This window comes from Ambystoma mexicanum, chromosome 9 (genome assembly GCF_040938575.1).
Source record: "Ambystoma mexicanum isolate Mex_15411 chromosome 9, UKY_AmexF1_1, whole genome shotgun sequence".
In the NCBI taxonomy this organism is placed as follows: Eukaryota; Metazoa; Chordata; class Amphibia; order Caudata; family Ambystomatidae; genus Ambystoma; species Ambystoma mexicanum.
This window is the reverse complement of record NC_090931.1, coordinates 111,377,261-111,404,076: the sequence shown is the minus strand read 5'-3', so window position 1 is coordinate 111,404,076 and position 26,816 is coordinate 111,377,261.

Sequence of the window (26,816 nt, the reverse complement as noted above, 5' to 3'; positions counted from 1 at the left end):
CCTACCGCAGGGCAGTCTCTGGATCGTCTACCCATGGTTCCATATGTGTTATTCGTTTCTCTGCTGAAGGATCGGGCATTGTGCTTGCCAATGACCTTCTTGTCTACAATAAGCACATTGGTTCATGTGTACAGGACCCATCTGCGCATTACTCTGTAGAGCAAACTGACCTCTAAACTGGGTACTCACACCTCTAGTCCCTCTTACTATCTGCAGCAACAATACTTTGGTTTCGAAGTCTCCCTTCTTCTTTTCTATTCTCTCTTTTTCAGCGTTGACTCTATTTTCATAATACTGAGCCATATGCAATACTTCGGATTGCGATTTAGCTTGCCAGGCACTTTCAGAAGTCATAATTTGTGATAGGATATCAGGCAACAATCCATGCACAAATTGTCCACAAACAGCCCTTTTCCTGACTCAGTGCATAAATCCTGACCGCTAAAATCTGAAAATACTTTTTTGAACTGATTAAAAAATTTGGTAGCACCTTCAGATTTCCCCTGGGTGCAAGCAGTAAGCTTGTCCCAAACTATTCTTTTCTCTGGAACTAGAGTCTTCAGCTTTGTTACTATTCTGTCTGACAGTGTCAGTATCGCCTGTGGCAGTTTCTCACCAGCTTTCCTTACTCCATCTATCCGTACCAAGTAAACCCATGTGTCACCAAACCCTGCCTGATCATCTACAGTTCTAATCTGTTTCCATAAATCAGAAGGTAGGATCACAGGGAACAACAAGTCTATATCACTCAGAGTGAAAACTGACGAATGCAAAACAGATTCTATTTCTTTGTAAATCCCTGTAGGATTTTTCCTAGTATCTGGAATCAACTGTCTAATGTTATTCACTTCCTGTCTAGAAAGTGGGACATGAAAAAACTGTGAAACATAATGAGCTTCAATAGTAGCGGCTGCTGTGCCTGTCGCGACATTCGCTGGAATCTCTACTTTAGGAACAAATGTCAGAGGAACCTCCCTCATTGGCAATTGATAAGTAGGCAATTCTGAACGTTCATTAAGCAACAAGGCTAAATCAAGAGACAAAGCAGTCGAAGCAGTATCAGGTGAAAATGCTCTCTTATAAATGACCATCAAATCTGCGGGACAACAAACCTTTTTCTTCATACACCCATCCTGCAGGTACACTACCATTACCTGTAACACTTTCCTTTGCATAACTGGAGTATATTGACTAAACGTGTCATATACTTCCATGGGAGATATTGAAACATCCAAAATCCATCTAAGTGCGTCCCTTGTGCAAATACCCGTCTCTTCACTCATTGGTTTACAAGAGGGGAGAAAAAGTTTCTGCACATTCGAAGCAATATGCTCACGTACTTTCTCCACAGTGTCCCTTGAGTAAGCCAAGACATTTAAATCCCTCAACCCTTGTGGGACATCCATGTCTGTCAAATCATTCCACATTTCAGCTAAGTGCATTCCCATCCCCTCTATAAAAATAGACTGTTCGGCAATACTAAATTGCAGCTAAAACAGCGGATTTTTCACCTTCTTCTATACATTTCTTAGTCCATGCACACAATTCTCTTTTTCTAGCTTTTGAAACTGTACTACGAGTCATTACTTTTGAATTGGCACTCGCCCCTTCAATTGTTTCAAGTGGAGCAGAACCACTTGGAAAAGAAAATTCAGACAAATCTTGTACAACAGGTAGTGGAGACACGACCGCAGGCGGTAAAGACAGAGTTAAGGTAACAACAACTGGCGGTAAGGGCAGAGATGCAGAAGGTGGAGCAACAACAGGAAGAGGAGCAACAACTGGAGGAGGTGCTACAACAGAAGGAACAGGAATAACAGCGGGAGGAGGTACAACAGCGGGAAGGGGTAAAACAGCAGGAAGATACTAGGAAGAGGCACATAGGGAGGAGGTGCAGTAGCTACAGTCCTCATTTAAAAGCTTATCAATTAGTTTGTCTGAGGCATGGAAATCCTTAGACTGATTTATTTTCTGTACACCAAGTTGGAAAGCCCTCTCCATATTTCTAACAGACTCTGACTGTTTCTGTTGATCATACAATAATGCTTTCTCTGAATTAGACATGTGACGACATGCATGTTTCTCTTTACACTTAAGTTGCTCCATAGCTTACTTTTTCCAATTCTGAATTACATCAAATGCTGCAGGCCTAGTCTTTTTCTTTAACAATATAGACTCCAAATGCTCTATGCGAGCAATCTCAAAACTGCCATTAACTGGCCACTGAAATTTGGAAGCATGTCTAGTTTGTCTGTACCAAATATCGTTGAATACTATACTACCAATGCCGTACTTACAGTACTTACAGTACATAGTACATGCCGGTGACCCCTCCTGCAGCACCTGTTGGCCAAATTCCAAAGATTGTCTGTCTCTGCGGAATAGACCCCTGAAACAGGAGTACAATTTCCCAGGCATATCAGATCACTGGTGTTACCTGGCGTCGTTTGAACCCGCGGGTGCAAATCTACAACCAAATATCAGGATACTTAGGAATCGGGGCACGACTCACCTGACTAAGGAGGACCGATCCGATTACAACGGATCCTCATGGTTGGCAATTTCTGCAAAGAGCCCACCTCGATATGGGGACCCTCATCAAGATGCCCACTCGAACCACATTCTCACCGTTCAGAAATCAGATTGTGCAGTACTGTGGAGGCGTCTCATACAAAGGGGTCATCTTTTTCTCACTCTGCGATCCCGGTCCGATAACTGTGTCTGCTCTTCAGCGAGGTGACATCAATGCCTATTCGGGCGCCATTTGAAAGACCAGAGAAATATCGAGGCTTAGTAGCACAAAAAAAATACGCCAATCACGGGTGGAAAAGACACAAGTATCTTTTATTTCTGTACAGTCAAAGCAAAACAGATAGCTATCTGGCTCCCAACACCTCGCAGTGTATACCAGCAGACACAGTAAGGGGTGAGAGTGCTGGACATCTAAACACAGAAATATTTATACCATTTTTGAAACATTGTCCAGCCTCTCTCCAAGCTAATAATTCACAAGCTAGAGTTTTTACCCAGTTCACATGTCAAATATTACAATATTGTACAAGGAATTGAACAAGATTGCATGTCCATGAAGTTACAATGGTACTGTTGGTTCTCTGATCCAGGGTAAGCCTTGGTCCACGAATATCTACAATGCAGTTCAGCCAGACCACACGATCTGAGTTTACTTTCCATTGTCTCATTGTTTATACAAGCATGAGACTTGTGAGCGGAGACAGCACTTGGATTGCAGTTCATATCAGTCACATGGTTTCTTTACATTGGTCAAACAGTCTGCTCTCGGTCAGCCTAAACATTAACAGAGCTCAAAGGTCGTACAGCTTGGCTGCAAGTTGAAAACACAGTCCACCATTTTAGAACACAGAAACAAGAGTTGAAATCAAAATGGCGGACGATTCTTAAAATGGTGGCGACATCAATTGAAAAGCAGAACATTATAAACACGGTTTTCTGTGTAATGCGAATGAGCTTAGGTCAATATTCATAACAAGGCGGTATTATGTGATTATGTTTTAACAAGATCTTTAGCCGTCAATGCACATGGTGGTGTTCCACAGGTCTCCTGCCAATCAACCCTGTTATTTGATGTATATGTTAAGCCCCCTCCATGACTTGAAGAATGCAGGCCAAAGGGCTTATCCAGAATCAATCAAAAGCTGAGATAATGTTTCCTGTTAATTGGGAGTCGCAGGCCAAAGTGTAACAAATTTATGCCAAGGTTCCCATCGCAGGCCCAGATTACCATCTTAGACATCTTAATCATGATCCAAAATCAGGCACAATGTTTGGTGATGAATGTTTGGTTCATATCCATAAGTCATTAGTTCGGGCTGTGGTTAAACCCATTATCTTTCACTTAATGATCCTTCGGCTACTCAGGGCCTGATTCATAGAAGCGTTTTATAATGGACCAATACCATAGGACCACTCTGTGTGCATCAGGCCCTAAGTCTTGCCTTGTTAGAGGATTATTGATCCGCCATTGCACAGGATCGTATTGGGGCCAAGGTTGATTATTTGGGTGTCCCTGAGAAAACCCATCGACATTTCCAGGTTCTTCTTAAAGGTAGCCAATGCCCCAAGACAGGAAAAAACCTCACCATCCTGAGAAGCCTTGATATGATATGATATGATATGATATTTATAACGCGCCTATTCACAAGTGTTTCAAGGCGCGACGAGGCAGGGGGGGGAAACAAGGGGAGACATACAACGATCCTACTAGGCCAGGTGTCATTCAGATCGCGCAAGTGCATTGGCTCAATGTCACTGGCTCAATGTCACTGGCTCAATGTCACTGGCAAAGCTGCGATCAGAGAATTGGTTTCCACCCATTACCATTGCATATTATGAATAGGGCAAACATTACCCTGATGCACAAATGCCATGAAAGACTATGTTTTTTTGCAAGGCAACTATTTTACCCGAGAGCAAATACCATGCAAACTAGCATTCATGCAGTTTCTGTCCTGAGGCTTGGGACGAAATCACCAGTCTGACTTTTGGGGTAAAGTGTGCGGTGGTCATGTGTTTTGGGTGCCATCACCAGCTACTTGATGCTGGGCCTGGGGACGATGTGGGGAGGATCCCCTGGCTTACCCCACCATACCTCAGACATGGGTAGGGGCTTCTCACGTATGAAGCACGTATGACACATAGCCAAGTGATGAGCACTTTTACATTGCAGTTAATACCCAAAACTGTCCAATACAGCAGGGACAGGGACTCCGTCTCCTGCAAGGTGTGTTTACAGTCCTTTCTCACCTCCTGGACAGGGGATGCTGCAGCCATCTGGAAACAAGTGCTTTTTAATTTCTACCATGAAGGTGAACCTGTGATTGAATTATGATGGGACTGCCTCCCACATCCCCTTCAATGGGTAGCCCCACACTGTAACCCCTTAATTCCACTGGCTGGCATACGTGAGTAGGTAATGCAATGCTTGACTGTGGAAACGGGAAGGAAGCCCTGCGACAACAGCCCTCCTCCTGTGCTCTAGAGTATGTGATTTCAAAATGGCGGACATACCAACCAGGGCCGGCCTTAAGGCCAGCAGCGCCCTGGGCGAATTGGCGCCCCCCCCTCGCCCACCGCGCCCCCCTGGTAACCAGGGGGCGGGGCAAGGATGGGCAACTTTTTTTTTTAACCTTAAATAGGTGACGTTAGCACCCCATTGTTATTGAATGAGCCCGCCATCGCTGGTTCATTCAATGACAATGAGGCACCTGCCACACCTTCTGCCACCACGCCAGCTCGGGGGAGCGCTTGAAAGACTCCCCGGAGCTGGCGTGGTGGGGGGCTAATGGCGCCTTTTCTTGTGAAAAGTGTCCACGGCGGAGGGGCGCATTTAAATACACCCACCGCCGCGGGCCCCTTTTACAGTAAAAGGCCGCCTGCTGTGCCTTGTCCCACAACGCCTGCTCGGGGGAGCCCTTGAAAGACTCCCATGAGCTGGCGTGGCAGGGGCAAAAGGCGCCCTGGGGGGCGTGGCGCACTGGGCGGTCGCCCGGCTCGTCCCCTCTAAGGCCGGCTCTGATCCCAACAATGGCTCGTGCTGTGGCCCTGTGCAGGGAGTCACAGCGCTGAAAAGGAGTAGCGGAACTACTGCCAATCCCAGAATAACCGACCCCCTCTCAAGAACAATAAAAGTAAACACCTGAGCCCAATGCATCCCTGCTACTCCGCAGGGCTGGGACCAACCCATGATAGGGAATTGATGTGGAGCAAAAGCAAGGAAGGTAGAAAGAGGTGACCAGAGGGGAAGTGGGGGGGGACCGGAGAAGAGCAAGGCAAGGGGTGGGGGGAACATTTGAAGCAGCGTGGCGGATGCATGGAGTGCCAAAGGACAAGAGGGAGGACGAAAGAACCCTTAGATGCTTGGAGGCGACTGCAAGTGACAGGAGGGGGCTGTATACAGGAGGAGTAAAGCAACACTTCAAACACACATAAATATTGATTATTTCATTACATCTAAACCCATTTTGCGTTTCAGACATTAGGATGACTTTCACATGTTAACCGACAGACAGATACAGGGCTCAAGTCGAGGGTGCATGCGTTTGGATGAGGTACCCGCACTTTATTCAGGAGTCCCCCCCGCTTTTTTCAAGAGTCCCCCCACTTTTTTCAGAGGGCACCTTGATATGCTAATTTCTGGTACGCCACATTTAATCGGTATGCTATTGAATCCCCCACATTTTCTTAGGACCTGACCCAATCAGTGTCCCTGAGGTGGGGATGGGGCTAGGATCTACCCCCCCCCTTTTTTTGCCTCCCCCTCCCCTTGCAAGAGAACAAGATCGTGCTGCAGAAAGGCAGTGGAAGAGCCCTGGTAGTTATCGGTACCCGCCGCCTCATTAAAGGAACAAGCCACCCTGTTAGAGAGGTACAATTACCGGAGGTAATTGATGCCGCCACCATGTAAGTGCTACATGTCTCTGACATGTTTATTACATATTACCGCTTATCTGGCAGTTTGTCGCTGCAGCGAATTCTCAAGAGCCCGGGGAAGGCCCATTAAAATCCTGTTTGCTATTTAGTAAAATTGACAGTGCGCAGTGAAACCCACCCTAAATGGATAACTGTTTAATGGAAGTGTTATTGGAATCTGTTTCCATGCGGGGGAATGGAAGGTAGCTAGGGTAATGGAGGAGCTAGGAGAATTGACACACTGCCAGTGGGTGTAATGATGGCACGGGGAGAGGGTATTTTGAGGCTATAGTGCCCAGTTAGTGGGTGTAATGATGGCACGGGGAGAGGGTATTTTGAGGCTATAGTGCCCAGTTACCGTGATGATGGCTTGAACAGACACACTGCCAGTGGGTGCAATGATGGCACGGGGAAGGGGGTATTATGAGGCTATAGTGCCCAGTTACAGTGATGATGGCTTGAACAGACACACTGCCAGTGGGTGCAATGATGGCACGGGGAAGGGGGTATTATGAGGCTATAGTGCCCAGTTACAGTGATGATGGCTTGAACAGACACACTGCCAGTGGGTGCAATGATGGCACGGGGAAGGGGGTATTATGAGGCTATAGTGCCCAGTTACAGTGATGATGGCTTGAACAGACACACTGCCAATGGGTGCAATGATGGCACGGGGAGGGGGTATTTTGAGGCTATAGTGCCCAGTTACCGTGATGATGGCTTGAACAGACACACTGCCAGTGGGTGGAATGATGGCACGGGGAAGGGGGTATTATGAGGCTATAGCGCCCAGTTACAGTGATGATGGCTTGAACAGACACACTGCCAGTGGGTGCAATGATGGCACGGGGAAGGGGGTATTATGAGGCTATAGTGCCCAGTTACAGTGATGATGGCTTGAACAGACACACTGCCAGTGGGTGCAATGATGGCACGGGGAAGGGGGTATTATGAGGCTATAGTGCCCAGTTACAGTAATGATGGCTTGAACAGAGACACTGCCAGTGGGTGCAATGATGGCACGGGGAGGGGGCATTATGAGGCTATCGTGCCCAGTTACAGTGATGATGGCTTGAACAGACACACTGCCAGTGGGTGCAATGATGGCACGGGGAAGGGGGTATTATGAGGCTATAGTGCCCAGTTACAGTGATGATGGCTTGAACAGACACACTGCCAGTGGGTGTAATGATGGCACGGGGAGGGGGTATTATGAGGCTACAGTGCCCAGTTACAGTAATGGTGGCTTGAACAGACACACTGCCCGTGGGTGTAATGAGAGTATTCAGAGGGCACATTATATTTGGGATAAAGTACCCCCGCGTATATATGAGGCTATTGCAAGTCACCGAGGAGTTGCCTGAGAGAATGGAGGAAAGGGGTCAGAATGTCAGTGCCACACAGCTCCAGGCAGAAGGGGGTGTTTTCTTCCTCATAAATGGCGACGCCGTCACGGCCTTCAGCTCTTGGCCTCTTGCTTATTCTAGACACCAACCCGCTGATGTATATAATGAACGCAGAATCGATTTCTATGAAATATGCAGCTTGTTATGTATTGGAAGCAATCATGTTAAGCTGTTTACACAATGCACTGTAAAGCTCTTTCGTTGTTTAAATGTCGTCATAAATGCAGATGAATTCTTATTCCTCTGCGTTAAACTCCACCTGTGCACACAATTAACAGGTTTCCGTAAACAATTCCTGTCAACTAATAGCTGTAAAATGTCCCAGAAATATATTTTAGAAGCAAAGAATCTGAAAAGCTAGCCATGCCTTTAAGTGCCCCTGTGTCCACTGGGAGTTTGTTCTCTGCCGGCTCAGACTGCACGCACTGTGACGTCACAACCAGCTGTAACAGGTTATTACAACTCGAGTAGTTATATCGCGGCGACACCCACCATGCACAGGCACCCAGCAATAACGGGCCGCAGGCGGGCTGTGGAATGGAACCTTCTTTTTTCATTAACGCTCCTTAACTGCCTTCCTTACCCCCTCCCTAGCCCAACTTCACTTCCATTTCAACATATGGCCCAAACATGGCCACATAACGATGTGGGAGAACACGGGGCCTGTCACTTCACAGCGTAACAGATGTCACTAATAAAACTGGAATATTTGAGTTATTTACAGGCTTTTTTAATGGAGGCTGCCGTGCATTATAAGGATATTAGATCACTGCACGGTTCTGTGTCTGAATGCATTTCCCGTCACATTGGGAAAGTATTCCTCAGCAACTTCCACTGTACCTTGTAATACATATGTCAAGGGTTTCAATATTCTATGCAGAGTGGCCAACACAAGTGGCCTTTAATGGTTAATTGGTAGGCAGGTTCCCGCTATGTCCAAGCACTGCTGGGAAATCGGGGCTGTTTTTAAACCTTTGCAGATTCCGTATCAGCCCAAATGTGAGGGGAGGGGGGTCATTTTCTGAGCATGGTACCTATAGAGCTGGGAGAGCCAGGTGTCCCAGGCCAAAGGCCGAGCCAGGGGGTTTTGCCTGGCTCTTAATGTCAAATGCGAGCCAAGCCAGGAAAATGGGCGTGTAAAAAGAGGAGGAGGCAGTGGGAGGGGGTGGGCGAATGCAGCACCTGGAATGTTTTTGAACGGTGGCGCCAGGAATGGAGGGGAAACATTGGGCTGGGGGGCTAGGGAAGAAATAAGGGGATGGTGGCTCTCGAGGGAGAGTGGTACGGGGGTGCAGCGCCAGGTTTTTTTTTTTAATAGTGCTGTGGGAACTGGGAGTGGAAAGGGGATTTGACGCGTGTAAGTGATAAGGGGGTGGTGTGCTTGGATGGGGAGGCGGCACCAGGAGTCTTTTTTTGAATGGTTCTGGAATATGGGGGTTGGGGGGGCACAGAGCGACAATGGTTAGCCGCGGTCTGACAGGTCTAGAAGGGTTGGGATCCACTAGGTTGTTGACGTCAAATCTGAAACAGCCTGTGTCATATTGCTCCCCCGCCCCCCAAACACCAGCACTGAAAAATGACCTTGCGATTCTTCTCTGAGTCCTCGCATGGATTTGCTGTATTAATTATGCACTAAGCGTTGATTAAGAGAATGCCGGGTAGCAAATGTCATGCTCAGTCCTGGCTGTTACCGAGTAAAGGAAACCCACATAAAAACTTATGGAGCGGCTGCCAAAGATATCCTAGATGCTATACGTTTCCCGGGTACCGGAGAGCAATCGTCCAGATCCCCAGCCAGAATCGACAGATGCTTTACTGAGGAGTGCCCAGCCTTCTTTGTGGCATAATGCCACCAACGAGCTCCCCTCTGACCACCTACCGCACTCCTCGCTTCCTGCAGTGATCTCCTGCGCAACCGCGCTGGAATTCTTAGAAAGAGTGCGTAGGATTGCATTTGAGATAGTTTTCAAGCGATAAGGTAGTGACAGCCAAGACAGTCTGTGGTATTTGTTTAATAAGAATAGAAATGACCAAACTGGAAAAGTCTCAGTCAGTGTGCAGTTCATGGCGGCAAACAGCTTTGCCCAACTCAGAGGCAGACTAGAAGCTACATTTGGAGAAATTGATCAGAGAAATACTCATTAACTGTGTGGTGTTAGATGCTAGTTGGTTCATGTGAAATCTCACCATGTCTTGAGTCTGCCATACTCAATGAAATTCACTGGCTACCCCTAGAATTACCCCTAGAAATCAACTGCATAATATACAAATCTGTCATCACTCACACTTCCTCCTACCTGGAAGACAAAGTCACCATCGCTGCTTGTAGAGAAGGAGCCAAGTACCCCCACCTCAATCGACACGCCCCTTTTACCTGTATGCTGGAAACCACAGTAGGAGACGTATACAGAACAGCTGAATCGACAAAGAGCAGAATATGAACTCAGTCCAGTACCAGTGAAAGGGCCAGTACCTAAGATAATCTGGGAGCCACGGTACCCATTGAGAAAACCTTATCTGCATACAAACAAATATGATGGCCATCTGAATGAGATCCCTGAAGAAGCAGAGCCACTAAACGGCAAGGATGAATGGTAGCATTACTAGCCATTGCCTAGTATATGTTATATGGAGCTGAAGATGAAGTACATTAAAAGATGCAGTGATTAAAGAATGCAGATATTCTATGAGGCATCAAGAAAGCAATACGGATAAGTCACATCTTGGGCTCAAGGTGAAGAAACCTATGCCACAGAAAAAGATGAAGATATTAAATCATGTTACACATGTACAGATGCAGAAGACACACAAGCAGCAAAGTAATCGTGAAACTAGCTCTAAGCTTATAGTAAAATAGATTGTGGCAAGCGCCAAAGTATAGATACATTGGAATGAGAGAATTATGGATGTTTCCACTAAACGTCTTAAAGCAGGTTGGACATTAGCAAAAAGGCTTCCGTTCAGTGTGTCACAGTTAAAAAAGCAGACATTGAATTATAGAAGCAGAGCTCAGAAAGGCGAGGTTGGATGAGCCCCAAGAAGCCAAGGTCTTATCAAACTGGAGTAAACTGACTTTGGATACAAAATCGTGTGAAAGAACAAACCTCCTGTCCAGAAGGAGTGAACATAACAAGGAAGACATCAGAGGTCCATTGGAATAAAATATTAAATACACGAAAAGGCTTGATTTTATGGTCGCTAGTCACATGGAAGCATGAAGTTGAATGAACGAGAAGATCGCACCTACTCATGGAGGCAGGCTGTGCTGCTCACTCCCTAATTTTCTCAGAGCTAAGAACACTCTCAAGGACAAAGTTCAAAGGCCTAATTGACAGTAGAGCACTGAGGTGATGGTGGATTGATATGCTAATTGGTGGGAAGCTAAAGTTAGGGCAACCTCACCAGCATCTGGACGGCCAGCCTGCGGGCTGCTTATGTAGGTGGAAAAGTACTGAGGATGGATAGAGTGCCAACCAATTGTAGAGGACCTGCGTATTCAGGGGTCCTATAGTGTGTAAACCAATGGGATATTGTGTATTTAATGACGTTCATTGTGGTCATTTTAAGAGGAGGGCTTAGTTGCCCACTTGATGTTAAGTAACCAATCACTTAGTTACACTTTTTTAGAGTAGTATGGATCGTATACTTCAATTTTCACTCAGAGCCAATCACTCACTCTGATATGTTTTTGTAGTTTGCCACGTAGGATTCCGTTGGTAGTGATGAAGGTCAACGTCATTGATGACACATTTTGCTTATAAAAATACAGTTTTTCTTAAATGCTTTGAGTTTGAAAATCGAGCATTTGCATTGATGTTCGTTATGCTCCCTGTTTTAGATAATTGACATTAAAACAGTCTTCCTTTTGTCAACTTCCTGAGTCGGCTCTATTATTTGGTGCATGAGTAAGATCTGCATCCCCATCCATCTCAAGGGTTAATGCTGCTGATCAAAGAGGCTGGACTATCCAGTTCATGCTGATCAGCGATTTGCTATAAGTCAGACCAGGTCAGCCAAGAACACACAAAATGCTGTAAAGAAATAAATGGGAAACAGGCATTCTCGATCGATGCCCCAAGACTATGGAACCTCATACCCATCAACATCAGCCACACCCTCATGCAATTCAGAAAACAAGACCCTCCTCTTCTAGCATCACCTTCCTGCCACCCAGCAAGAAACACCACTCAAAACCATTCAGTCCAGTATCCCTCCACGGAACACCCTTTACATCCCTACCCCTTTTGCAGCTCCACACTCCTTTTCAGTACATTTACATGTTCTCCCATACCTACAACTGTTGATGTTTCCCTGCAACTCTAAACCTTTTGCCACTAGTAAATGCTATATTATAAGGAATTTTGCCCCGGTTACCATCTGAACTATTTTTGTAACCGTGAATGAGGTACAAGCTTCTGGTGTTTCTGGACATTGGGTTGACACTCAATAATTAATGACTAAATAAATAAATTGCTGATCCTTTGCCAAGTCCTGCACATAGAGGCCTGGGATAGCGAAAGTGTCCAAGGCCCTGTTAGACATTTTAGCAAACATGTGTCACTAGATACGTCCGGCAGCATGAGCGTCAATGCCGTCGCAAGAGAGACCATTGGAACTGTGCTCTGTGCACCTTGGATGAAGCTAGCACAAGGAATTGTCAGTATGGTGCACTGTAGGAAATTCAACACATTGGGGACTCAATGCTAGACAATAACAATAGGGCCGTGATGGGATGACTTTAGATAAGTGGATTCCCTGTAGACCCCAGAAAGTGTTCTACTACTTTTCAGAACGGTGGCGCGTCAGACAGTGACTCTGGGATAGCGGAATAAATAACGCATGAGCTCCTTACTCTGAGATCTTTGTGCCCTATATTTCTCTGAAATTGCTTGGACATTCTGAAGTTCCGTTGACTCCCAGATCTCTGACTTATTGAAGTGACTTCAGGTAGATGTCCCATGGGGCTGACTAGAGCCTAGCCAAAGTAAGCCTGTGTGTGACGTCACGAAGGACACGGAACTTGTCTCGAAAGCCACTGAGATGTAGCCAACTGGTCAACATATCTGAAAATGAGTACACAGAACCAACTAAATTGTCTGTAGCTACTGATGACACTTCCGGACATCTCAGAATGGGTGGGTAGCAGAGCAGAGCTTCTGGTATTCACCCTTCGATCCATTGAAATGTAGGTTTTTGCTAAGAATCCACTAAGCAACTGAAGTATCTTACCAGCAGACCATGTTGGAGTAAAGCGGAGTCGGCACACTTGCAAGTGAGTAAGTGTACGGACACATGTAGATGTTGCACCGTGGCTGGACCACCTAGGTGCCACCAGTGTCAACAGCTGTGGTTAGAAGGTCATTGGGGACATTTCATGCAGCAGGCTCACTTAGAGAATGAGGCGCCGATGGAGCACCGGGTTGAAGTCTTATGTCCTGCATCATAGCGTACGAGGAGTACTCCTTCCCGATTGCCGTTACAAGTTATTTCCACCAGAAAAGAAAAGAAAAACTCTATTTTCACATGGTTCTATCTCCGAAATAACATTTACAATTCAGACTCATTGATTTTGTGGGCATGTTAATACATTTTGGCTGCTTCAGGGGGACAGAGCCACGCACAAGGCCATGGAGTGTGGAGAGACACTTAAATCTGATTATTTTTCTCCACCGGAAGCCGGTGGAAGGACCTATCCTCGACATCCGGTCTGTAGGTTTTCAGTTACCCAGATACATAGATTTGCAGCTTTGCTATAAGGTCTTTGAGCAGCTTGGCTTAAAGGCTCATTACTACAGTCGCTCCATCGAGTTTGGAATGGGTGATGGGCAAATGGAGCCTATTCTGGGCTGGGGAGGGGTGTATTGAGACGCTCTTTAAGGGCCGGGGACTGACATTATTAGAAAATGGGAGCGTTGCCTCATTGCTTGGATTCAGATGGGCGGCAGTTTGTATACAACTTCCCACCAGTCCTTGGGGAGCACTTCTCACTCCCACTGCTACTACCTCCACTTACACCCCCTTACTAGCTCTACCACAACTTCCTTCAAACCTCACACCTATGCACAATCACTCCACAGAATCCCTCTCTCCAATAACCTCCACCCTACTTCCACCCTGTCCTCCTCTGATCTCTCAGAGTCTCAGTCATTCTGCATCAGCATCTTCTCCTCTCCCAACTAACCCACAGTTACACTATCCCCAAAGTTATATCCCCAGGTTACTTTTTAAATAGCCCGCCTCCTCCCAGGATTAGCCAGCTCTCCCTACCCAATCACTTTCCTGGTCTGAGGGGGGAGTGACCAGGGGAGGCTTCAAAAAGGGCCTTACGTCCCAGCCCTTTTTCACGCTGCGCTGCCGCCTTTCGGTCATGACCAATGAGATAGCCCAAAAGCAACTGCTGTTCCCTATAGTTAAGGCCCTCTTGCAGATGAATTTTCAATTGAATATTCCCTGGTGGGCTAGTAGTGTTTGTCTACTCATGCGTGGACGTCGGGGTGGCGCTGTTTGCCGGAACCCCACTGTTCTGCATGGTGCCATGATTCACTTGCTCCTCTTATGCAGCATCCTTTCCTCCTCTGTGGCAGAGGTCATCAGTGGGGGGGGTGTTCTGCCTACTGCCCCCCATGGCCTCTGCATCATCATGGACTGTATCAGCTCCTCATCCTGCAGCACCTTCTCTCCTCGTCTCCCCCACTGCTGCCACCGGTAGATTGGCATCCGTGCTATCCCGGCGCGGCAGCAACGTCTTTGCGGCTCTGGCTCTGATTCTCCCTATAGCTCTTAGGTAAGGAGGGTTTGGGAGGGGGTCCGTCCACACACGCTGCTGCACCTTGAAGGATGTTAAGGCCCGGGCTCCCTTCCTCCCCTGACAGGGCCAGATAAGCAGCCCGGTCACACACCCCTAACCCGTGATGTGTTTCGCTTTCTGTGACAGGGATATTTTCTTCCGCGTGGCATTGAGGTAATTCCACCTCTTACGTACGGCCTCTCCCTCACGTGGCACAGCGGACACAGCATTTAAAGCATTCACCAGTGTGTTTCACATGGCCCCCTGTTCACTGCCATTGGATATATGCATTTCAGCACCCAGGAGTCCGGCCTCCACTGTAATAATGTTGGCCACCAGTACCTGCCCTTCTGTGTCTGTAAACCATGGAGCCCCTGCCCCAGGCCTGGATTGGGTGAAGGTTGCTGACCAATGTTTACCAGAGTCTGTCCTGCCTGTACTCTGCTGTTTGAATGGCCTCTGTCAGTGCCCTCCAGGATGTTGTTGTGGCGCTCTTGTGGCAGTTGTGTTGCTATGACTTCTGCCATGTTTGGACCAACACTGGAAGGTGTTTGATAACACTTCTGCCAGCAGTCAATCCGATGCCGGGAGGTGTTTGATGTCACTTCCACCTATAGCGGCAGGGAGAGCGCCTTTGACTTTGGTATGGTTGTTAACCATCAGACGCGGCACCGCCATCGTAATATATGCTGAAATTCTGCTGCAAAAGCAATGGTCATGACCCAGTGGTTCTGTGACAGGTGACGGGTGGTGGATGGTGGAGTATGGCGGTGTTCACGTAAATATGAGGCCGTTCCGTTTGCAAGCAAATGTTCTGGTCTCTTATGATACCAATCCATTGCAGGGGAAAACACGGATGATGGCCATCCTGAGTTCATGATGGCAATATGTTGCCATATGATGATGACATTAAGCCTATGCTGCACGCAGCTTGGTATGAGGCCTTGCTTGCATAGATAATGGCCACACATGACCATATGAAGATGCTTATGCCCACAGACGTCGACCCCAACCTCTGTCTCACCACTCAGTTTTCATAGCAATGCAGCCATTCACATTCTGCCCCCTCCTGGGCTCCTCTATCCGTATCCCTGTCTCTTCCTCAGTGCCCCTCGTCCCTTCCCTATGCAGCTTTTACTATGTTGCCCCTTGCGTAGGGAAGCTTTTCACTATATGTCCTAAGAGGATAGCTCAGCGGCAACGTGCTCATCTTTGTAACAAGACGACACGCAGCAACACAGGTCCAATCCGTGGGTCAGCGCGTATGTGTGTGCCTGTCATCAGTGACATCAGGGGAGCCGACTTATGAATTTGCCGGGGGGTGCCCAAATATAGGAAGTGACATCACCAGCAAGTGATATGACCGCATTTGCACGTAGTTGCCAACTTGGTGCGAAGCGGGTGGTGGGGCGCAGACCAGTGAAAACATTGGCTAGCATGTACTGCATATACTAAAGTCAAGTAAGAAGGAGGTTTAAGCCTTCCAATTGCATTCCAGTAGGCCAACACTGCCCCTACGCCACCCCTCCATAATCATCCAGGTTGTAGTAGCCCTCAAAAGGCAGAGCAACACAACTAGGATGGGAGAACGAAATGACATCCCATCCTGTGAGTCTGTCAAACCTCAGAGCAAAGACTGTACGTGTGCCTCCTACCTTGGAGCACAATCTCACTAATTTGGTGCAAATCTCACAAGTGGGTGCATGCGAATCCCATGCGTGTGTGTGGGCTGTAGACCCCGGATCACATGCTCCCTTCTTCAGTGTGAAATTCTGGCCAAGGCTCTTTGGGCAAGCATTCAGGATGGGTCTCACACCTTTAAACAGTGTGATATATTGAGTGGGCCCCTCACTCCTTGGAGCATAGTATACCCATTGCTGGTAATCTCACAACTGAACGTAGTTTCACTCTTAGTCATCTCAGTGACCCCATGTATATTAATGGAGTCAGTCTCCCATCTGGGAAGACAATTATATTTCTGTTAAAACACTCTGAATTCTCACTCCAGTTCTATAGATCCATACCATATTAATTCATTGTGTGTGCAGGGGTGATAACTTGTGCCTGAGAGAGCTCATTCTTTCATTCAGGAGAGATAAAGGGGTAACAAGCCCCTCTGTTTGGGATCAGGCTCATTTTGCCCCATGGCCGGCCTCCTCACTGCAGAATGAGTGAGCAGGTTTTAAGACCCTGCTGATTCTGTTATCCTACAGGCTCGAGCCTTCTATCCCTTGCCCCATCACGGCTTCCAACATCCTGAGCGGCAGTTTATGGACAGCAGGCAGCTCGGGACATGCCTGTTGCCAATTGAATGTAGCCAGATCTACTATTTAGACACTGGGAAGTGCCATGAATCCACATTGGTGGTGAAGAAGCACTCAACATACAGAAGACAATGGTATAGTGTTGCAGTCCTGCTGAGAAATGACAATTTGTTCTGTTTAAACGTAAAGCAGAGTGGCTGAGAAGTACAATCACTGTGCTGTTAAAAATAACGCAGCTGTGGTGGGTGGAAGTGCTGCTTCGGTGGCATCAAGAGTATGCAATTCCCTGCGGGTAGTGTTGGCAATTTCCTATTGAAGTATAGCAGTCCTATTGAGAAATGCCATTAAAAGTGAAGCTGTCCAGTATGCTGGATCAGTGCTGCCCCATAAAAGGTGTAGAAGCCTCTGTGAGAAGTGGCAGCACTGTCTCAATGCTGAGAAGTGTAGTATTTTCACATTAACTATGCTTAAGCACTTTGGGTTATCGAATAGCGCTGCTACATTCCATCCCTTTAAATATATTAGCTCTTTCATAAGCACAACAGTGTTGAGTTATTCTGATGATGATGATGAAGATGATGTCAGACCTGCTCAATAGTTCTGGTTCTGTATCATTAAATGTACTCCAGATCTACAGAGTCTCGGGAGGATAGCTCAGGGGCAACAATCCCTCGGTCCACGCTTAGAGGCCTCTGGGTATTACGTGAATTATAAATAACCAATAAAAATAAAAATAAATAAATCTGCCGAGAAGTGCTGGGGCCTTGTCAATAAGAGTGTAGCAGCTCATCTGAGAAGTGCTGATGTTGTCCCATCAAAAGTATAGCGGCCCCACTAAGACGAACTAGCATTGCCTTCCCTAGTAGAAAATAGATTACACAGCCCTGCTGAGTAGAACAAGTTACTTACCAACTGGTAACATTCTTTCGATTGGATGTTCCTCCAACGTATTCCTCATCTTAGATGTATTCCATCCAGCTTTAGCTGCTTCTGAAAAATGTTCTCGGCAGAGGGCGGCGTGCGTCGATGTCGTCGAGTCGATGGTCCCTCGAAGGCCTCTGTCGAGGTTGACATCATCGGGTATACAAGTAGCACGCACGGCGCCCGTTGGCCTCAGTTCTGTTTTTCCCCACTCTTGTTCTACTGTGTAGATTGTGCCGATAGTCAGGTATTAGCCTTGCGAGAGTTGAAGTGGCAATAACCTGGAAAATCTACAGAGGGGTAGGATGGGAGGGCGATGAGGAATACATTGGAGGAACATCCAATTGAAAGAACGTTACCAGTTGGTAAGTAACTTGTTCTTCAAATGGATTGTGTCCTCCAACGTATTCCTCATCTTAGATAGACTCCCAAAGCAGTCTGGAAAATGTTCTGGAGGAGGGAGTAGATTTTTGGTACCCCTATATGGCTGAATATAGCACTGCTTTACCAAAATTCAGCTCCTTTGACTAGGAAGCATCCAGACTATAGAATTTTGAAAAAGTATGGAGCAATGACCAAGTTGCTGCTTCACAAATGGATTTTATGGGAACACCTCTTTGAAGGGCTGTCGAAGAGGCGATGCCTCTGGTGGAATGTGCCATTAAGCCTTCTGGTGGGTCTTTCTCCGCCAATCTGTAGCATTCTGAAATGCAAAGCACAATCCAACGTGATATGGTTTGTTGTGACACCAATTGACCCAATTTCCTTCCGGTGTAGCCAATGAAAAGTTCATTATCCACTTTAAGCTTGGAAAGCCTAGAAATGTAAAAGCTTAGAGCTCTTCTCGGGTCCAACCTGTGCAACCTTTCCTCTTCCTTACTAATTGGGGTGGAGGATAGAATGCGGGTAGAACAATATTCTGATTTAAATGAAAATTGGACATAACTTTAGGTAAAAATTAGGGTTTAACCCTTAATACCACTCTGTCCCTATGGAACACAGTATAGGGTGGCCGAGAAGACAGTGCCTGCAATTCGCTCACTCTTCTTGCAGATGTTAAAGCAACTAGGAAAGCAGTTTTCCATGTTAGTAATATTAATGGACAAGTGTGCAAGGGTTCAAAAGGGGGACACATTAAGAAGTTTAGAACCAGATTAAGATCCCAAATTGGTACTTGGAAAGGGTAAGGAGGAACACATTGGTGAGTCCTTTTAAGAATTGTACTATTAAAGGAGTTTTGAAATAGGAGCATTCTTCCGACGAGCGCTTGAAAATGGAAAGCGCTGCAAGATAACCTTTAATGGTTCCAACATTTAGACCTCTATGTGGTAGGGACAAGAGGAAGGACAGTACTTCCAGAATAGAACATAGAAAAGGATCAACATTCTTTTCTCTGCACCAGTTGCAAAACTTTTTCCAGCGGCAACGGTATAGAGATTTTGTTGCTGGCCTTTATGCCAAAAGCAAAACCTCCATGATGTCATCTGGAAGGTCCCAATCCTTGTATCTCAGCCTTTCAGTTTCCAAGCGTGAAGGTTGAGAATCTTGACCTCTGGGTGGAGAACCTGGCCCTCCATTTGTGAGAGAAGATCCTCTCTCTGAGTAAGACATAACGGAGGACAGATGGACATGTCTAGAAGGTCCGGGTACCATGTTCTCCTGGCCCAATCCGGGGCAATTAGGATCATGCGCTTTCCGAACCATCTCAGTCTCCTAATGACTTGAGGAATTATGGGAATCGGAGGGAACGCGTGTCCCCTAGGGCTCCTCTCGGGGAAAATTCCCTTGAGCAATACCTTTCGCACTTACGATTGATTCCAGTCGCAAATAGGTCTACTTGAGGGGTTCCCCAAAGGGCGAACATCTCTTGAATGACTTCCTGAGCCAGTTCCCACTCATGGGACACCGTGCTCTGCCTGTTCAGAGCATCCGCCACCATATTCTCTTCCCCGGCTAGATGAACTGCCGTTAAGGAGATTCCTTCTTGAATTGCCCAATATCAGAGCTGCATTGTCTTTCTGCCCAGAGGTAGTGACCCTACACCTCCTCTTTTGTTTAGATAATGCATGGCCACTGTGTTGTTCCTCTAACAGAAGGTAGAAAAGCCTTCAGCGCTAGTCTGATTGCTCTCAGCTCTAAAAGGCTGATGTGTAGTTTGGAGTCTGATGGAGACCAACGACCGCTGATTGTCAGATCGTTGGCATGAGCTCCCCATCCCATGAGTGAGGCGTCCTTCACTACTGTGATCTGTGGCCATGGTTGCCAAAACTGTTCTCCTTTTAGGATATTCTCTGTGGAAGTCCACCACAGAAGATCCTGCCGAACCATGTTCGGAATCTGAAGAAAATCCGTCATTTGATCTGAAAACTGGGACCATTGAGTCTTTAGGGCCCATTGAAGGGATCCCATCCTCAGGCGTGCCTTTGGAACTAGGAAGATGCAGGATGCCATGAGGCCAAGCAACCTTAAGAAGTCGTAGGCTTGAAGATTTTGGGTATTTTGGAATTTGGAAACCATCTTAAGAATGTCTTGAACCCTCGACTTGGGAGGCGAGCTCTTTCCCAAGGATGTGTCTAACACAGCCCCTATGTACTGGAGCTGTTGGGAAGGTGCCATTTGTGACTTCTTGAAATTGAGGGAGAAGCCCAGTCTGTGGATGAAGTGGCAGGTGACTTTCAGATGATCCAGTGCTTTTTTTGCAGAACGCACCCAGATCAACTAATCGTCCAGGTTGGGGTAGACCTGAATCCCTCCTCTCCTGAGGTGCGCTGCCACCACTGCCATCAACTTGGTGAAGACCCTCGGGGCGGAGGTTAATCCGAATGGCAGGACTCGAAACTGATAGTGTGAGTCGCCAACTACAAACCTCAGGTATTTTCTGTGCTTGAGATGAATTGGCACATGAAAATAAGCATCCTGGAGGTCCAGTGACACCAACCAATCCTGAAGTTGCAGGGCCTGAAGGATCTGAGAAAGACTAACCATCTTGAACTTGTCCTTCCTGAGGAGCTTGTTCAAGCTTCTTAAGTCCAAGATGGGTCTCAGTCCTCTGTCCTTTTTGGGGATCAAAAAGTAAGGGGAGTACCATCCCTTGTTCCTCTCCGCTACAGGTACTGGCTCTATAGCACCTTTCTCCAGCAGGGTTAGAACTTCCTGCTGTAGGTGCGGGTCTGAAAACTTCAAAGGGTGTCTCTCTGGTGGATTGATTTGAGGTTGCGTTAGGAAAGGAAGGCAGTAACCATGAGCTATTATTTCTAGAGCCCAAACATCTGAAGTAATTGCTTACCATTCTTGCAGATGCTGTGACAGCCTGCCTCCCACAGGTGTCTTGTGATGCAAGTCCTCAAAGTGGTTTTGTAGCGGTTACTGTGGCCACTGATGGCAAAGAGGCTGCAGCTGGAGCTGGCTTTGCTTGTTTTTCTTGTCCACCACGAGTGGCCTTTCTTTGGCCCCTTTGACTGGCCATTCCTCTCGCCTTTCCATATGAGGAGTAGTAACGATAGGATCATCCCCTCCAAGATTGACCTGGCGCACGAAAAGGCTAAGGTTGCCTAATAGCAGCTCCTAAAGACCTGGCAACTCCCTTTGAGGTCTTCAACCTCTCAGGTTCTCGTCAGCCTTGTTGCAAAAAGGTGAGACTCATCAAAAGGAATGTTCAGAAGACGGTTCTGCACGTCTGGTGCAAAGCCCGACTTCCGTAACCACGCAAATCTGCGCATTACCGTGCTAGTGCCCATGGACCTGCTCACACTATCCACAGTGTCCAAACCAGATTGAATTGAAGGGATTCCTGCATGGCCTCCTTTCCATCTTTAACAATGGCTATGAATCCTTCCCTTTCATCGCCTTCTGGTATGTGGTCTGCCGCCATCGCAATGCACTCCCACAGAGTGTATGAAAATGTTGCCAAGGCAAATGTGGAGCTGGCTGATTTTAATGCCATACTCTCAGCTGAAAATACCTTGCGTGCCCAACCATCCACACGCTTGTCATCCCTATCCGGAGCGATAGAAGGGTACGCCATTTTATTTTAAGCTGTGGCTGCCTGGATCACCAGACTCTCGGGAGTGGGGTGTTTAGACAAATAGCTGGGGTCGCTACTGGAAGGGCAGTATTTTGAAGTAAGGGATTTATTCACTGGAGGAATATAATCCAGAGTCTCCCAATTTTTGGCCACCCTATTTTGCAAGGCTACATGGAAGGGTAGGATTGGATTTTCGGTGGGTCCATGATCCAATATATCGGTCATATCATCCTGGATGAATTGGGTTGGTGGTCTAGCCCATCCTAAATAATTGACCACTTTTGTCATTAGTTGACGGTATGATGGACTGGCATGCTCCCCTGGTTCTGGCGTGCCAAAGTCTGTTTCAGGCGATGTATCAATGCCACTTGCATTATGTAAGGATTCCATCAGGTCCCTCATCCTGCTTTCCTCAGAAATCAGGCATTCTGGGACATTTGGGGTACCATATTCCAGTCCAAAAGAAACATTCTCCTCACCAGATCTCTCCTGTTCTTCAAATATTGAAGTCAAGGATTTGAAAAATTCAATCCTTGGAAGAGGTTTAAAAACCTTTTTCTGTGAGGGGTGGGACAGGTGTATTAGTGGAACCTGAAGGCATTCCAGCCTTTGCAGCCTTCTCTTTTTCTTTTTCTGGTTGAGTTGGCTGAACTGGAGCCTTTGGAACCTTTGGCGCCGAGGACTTCAGGGTCAACGTTGACAAAGGCGTTGATGGCGCTGACGAAATAGTGGTCGTCGATGGAGCCGGCTTCAAGGGCGTCGAGGCGCTCTTCGAAGACTTGCGCTTCGATGGTGCGTGGGGTTTCAGACGGCGTCGGTGACCTCGAACGGTCGGCGCGACTCAAGCGTTCTTTTTCGCTCAGCATCCTGGAAGGTTCCCTATCCTTCCTCCTTCGATCACCCGGGCTCGAGGGTGCGTGAGTGTCGGAGTAATAACGCTCCTGGCCGGCTTCCGAAGAAGGCGGGCACCGAGGCTTTGCTTTTTCAAACACCTCCATCATATTTACCCTGAATGCTTCCCACTCTTCGGAGGAAGAATGTTTTGTGGGGCATTTCATCCTTTTTGGGGATTCGTCCGAGGACGAGGTGGAAGGGGACCTGTGGCGTCTTTTCTTGGATTTTTTCATCATAGACGAAGAGCGATGGCAATCGCTTCGGGACCTGGACCGATGCCTTTCGCATCGAGGAGACTTCTCCGCATGGGACCTCGACTCATCTCTAGAGGCTTTCTGGTAGGATTTACGACCTACCTGCAGTTTTCCCTTCCTCTGTCGCAAGGCCTTCCCCGTCATCGCCTGACACTTCGTACAGGCCTCCATGTCGTGGCCTTCCCTGAGACACCACAGACATTCTCGATGTGGGTCCGTGATGGACATTTTCGAACCGCAAGATTTACACTTTTTGAAACCCGATTGCGGGGTCGTAGTCGGGTTCGATGATGAGGACATATCGAATATTCTTCAGTATTTACTGCATCACAGAAATTGAGCCGCGCCGAATCTCCGAAGCAACATGTACCGCAGAAGAACAGAACTGAGGCCAACATGCGCCGCGCGTGCTACTTGTATACCCAATGATGTCACACTTGACGGAGGCCTTCGAGGGACCATCGATTCAACGACATTGATGCACGGCACCCTTTGCCAAGAAAAAGTTTCCGAAGCAGCTAAAGCTGGATGGAATATATCTAAAATGAGGAATACATTGGAGGACACAATCCATTCGAAGTGCTCTTACTGGCTCTTTAAAAATATAGAACCCCATTAGGCCCTGCAAGTACTGTCCCATTGAATGCTATTACACTGAACAAAATCAACAGTATGGCAAGGTCCATACTGTGTTCTATGTGATAATTCAGCATTTTGAAGACAAATATAAAAAAGACCAATTTATTTCGGCCGATTTGTGTGGCCTTCAAAAGGCCGAATTATCACATTCTACTGCCCCGACCCCGCTAAACCCCCCAAGAAGGTGATCCCACCTCACCCCACACTCCCACCCTCTCCCACGCTGTTACCTTCCTTAGAATTCAGTGGAGTTATCTCCCTCAATGCCTCTGTTCCCCGCCCATAGCATAGCATTCACCCTCATCACGTACACACTCAAAGGGCCTCATTACGACCCTAGCGTTAATGGTTTAATGGCGCCGTAAAGAGCGTCGGCGCCGTTAAACCATTAGCGCCTGATTACAAGGTCCCTTAGCGGGTTGGAGACTTTAACGCCTGCTTTTTGCAGGCGTCAAAATCCAACCCGCTAAGGGACGTTGGCGCTAATTACGGCAACCGTAATTTACGGTGCCGTAATTAGGGCCTTCCCCATCCCCATTATGCCCTATGGGGCAAAATGGGAATGGGGAAGGGCAAATGGTGAATGGGGAATTACCGCCCCCGCCAACCTTGTGATGGGGGCGGTAATTCCGCCATCCACCATGCCGGGGACAGGCATGGACCATGGTGCTAATAGCACCATAATGAGGTCGTAATGAGGCCCAAACAGTCTCATGTGTCAAAGGTGTAGAAGCCTCTGTGAGAAGTGACAGTACTGTCTCAACGGTGAGAATTGTAGTATTTTCACATTATCTATGCTTAAGCACTTTGGGTTATTGAATAGTGCTGATACATTCTGAGTAATTCCATCCCTTTAAATATATTAGATCTTGTATAACCACGACAGTGTTGAGTTAGTCTGATGATGAAGAAGAAGATATCAGACTTGCTCAATAGTTCTGGTTCTTATCATTAAATGTACTTCAGATCTTCAGAGTCTCGGGAGGATAGCTCAGGGGCAACATACCTGCCTTGGAAGCAAGACTACAGTTCTGGTTCTTATCATTAAATGTACTTCAGATCTTCAGAGTCTCGGGAGGATAGCTCAGGGGCAACATACCTGCCTTGGAAGCAAGACTACATGGAGCAACACAGGTTTGATCCCTCGGTCCGCGCTTAGAAACATCTGGGTATTACGTGTATTATAAATAACCAATTGAAATTAAAATAAATCTGCTGAGAAGTACTAGGGCCTTGTCAATAAGAGTGTAGCAGCTCAACTGAGAAGTGCTGATGTTGTCCCATCAAAAGTATAGCATCCCCACTAAGATGAACTGGCATTGCCTCAACAAAAGCATAGTATTACAATTATAGAAGCCATGTTGCCAAGAGGGGTGCACAGATGTACAAATACATCCAACCCAAAAAGATTTTTAGAAATTGAGGGACAGACTTGCTTTACATCTGTGCCTCCATTTGTAAAATTCGTTTTGGGTTGGGTGTACCTCTACATCCGTGCACTCCTTTTTCCAAGAGGGGTGCTCAGATTTACAAATACAACCAACCCAAACGATTTTTAGAAATTGAGGGACAGACTTGCCTTGCATCTGTGCTTCCATTTCTAAAAATCGCTTTGGGTTGGGTGTACCTCTAAATCCGTGCACCCCTTTTTCCAAGAGGGGTGCACGGATGTAGAAGTATACCCAAACCAAAACGATTTTTAGAAATTGAGGGACAAATGCAAAACAAGAGCCTCTTGCTTTGCATCCGTCCCTCAATTTTTAAACATCGTTTTTTACCCGGCTTTCACCCGGAACAAATGGCCATCTATACTGCGTCTCTTCTCTCTGGCCTGGGGGGTGCTCAGCCCCGACTTCATTCTGCCGGGTTTGCCTGGGCCCCGGAGCACCGCATACTCGGCGCCCCTGAGTGATATTATGTTGCCACCCCTATGATTGGCTATTATTAAGGCAGCATTCCGTGGACTTGTGCAGGTGGGATCGCCTTCAAGGTCAGGGGTGAATGTCAGTCTCCCCTGGAAGCGCGTGCGGGGAGGGGGCAGTGAAGGACTTTGATTGACAGACAGGTGGAAGCATAGGAAACATCTATGCCCTGCGAGTATCCAAACACAACTCGCTCGCGTTCCTTCCTGCTACATGGGGGTCGGAGTTATGTTCTGCTCCCAGCTGTCGCCTCTGGGCCCTCCGGCTGCTAATGTACTGATGGTTTCTTGCTCTTGGGTGTCCACTTCCTGCTGCGCACACTTCACTTACAGGCACTGTTCAATGACAGAAGGGAAGATTTTCATACAAAAGGCATGTTCAAAAGCTTTCTTGCCTCTCGTCACGACCCACGGTCTTGCTCCAGAGCAGTAGCCTCCGTGGACGCTGTGATCAGAGCTCCTTACAGCCTGTGACCTTGGGAGGGGCCTTCCAGTAGATCAGGCGCGGGCCTGCATCAGCCCCTGCGCGTCAGCAGCTGGAGCCTGACTTGGTTGGAGGCGGCCATCATATCTTAATGCGTGTCAGAGAGAGCGCCCATGACAGTTCCCGAGTGTGTGTGGAAGATGGCCGACAGCAGAGCAGTGCCTGGAACGCTAATGGCTGCTCACGTGATGTCTTGAGAAGAAAATACCAATCCAGAAATCTTTTACAAAACGACCTTTTGTAAAACTGCATACTTAACAAATTCGAAAGGCAGCAACACCTAGAGGCAGAGGCGGATCTAACGGTCTCCAGGCAGACAAATGGCAACCGGGCCCCTGTGCCAGGCCCCACCTATTGCAATCCTGTACGAACGACCGTTAGATCTGCCTCTGACTCCGGCCCCCTGCAGTGCCGCTTGCACTGAAGCACGCCCTAGAGGTGGGGGCTGCCCCAGAGGAATCCCCAGGACAGGGACTGCCCCTGGTCCAGTGAGTCAGAGGCTCGGGGCCCGGCTAAGAGCAGGGGGAACTCATGGACCGCAGCAGTGCATATAGCAGCTGCCCGGCTCCCCGGCAGCACAATGAACGCCATCAGGGGCCCACCTCGTTACCTCTGTGTCTCTCTATCTGAACTGGTGGGGACCTCTTGGCGTGGGGATGTTTCAGTGCGACGTCATTAACCTGCACCTGTAACATGAATGAGTTACAGGTGCAGGTTCATACAAGGCGGACGGATCTGCACTCAAAGAGTATTGGATTACATTGTCCATATTATA